Source organism: Sceloporus occidentalis, unplaced genomic scaffold (genome assembly GCF_023333645.1).
Source record: "Sceloporus occidentalis isolate IW3139 unplaced genomic scaffold, rSceOcc1.0.p SCAF_8, whole genome shotgun sequence".
Taxonomy (NCBI): domain Eukaryota; kingdom Metazoa; phylum Chordata; class Lepidosauria; order Squamata; family Phrynosomatidae; genus Sceloporus; species Sceloporus occidentalis.
In genome coordinates, this window is record NW_028316988.1 from 20,865,320 (window position 1) to 20,865,587 (window position 268).

The window sequence follows — 268 nt, forward strand, 5'->3', positions numbered from 1 at the left end:
GCAGCAGACCTCTGGAATTGCAGGACAGAATAGCATAGCAAGGCATAGAACAGGACAGGACACCTGGTCCTTCCTGCGCTCTGATTGGCTGCCTATTCCTGAGGGGCGTGGCCTCATTCATCCTCTGAGGCGCGATGCCAATAGTGGCCGCCAGAGGGCGCTCCAGGATCGGAGTTTGTATTTAGAGCCAAGAGGCTGCAATATCCTTACATTCATGTAACTCGTCTACAGGACGCAAGGCAGCAGCCTCTCTATTGGAAAGACCTGG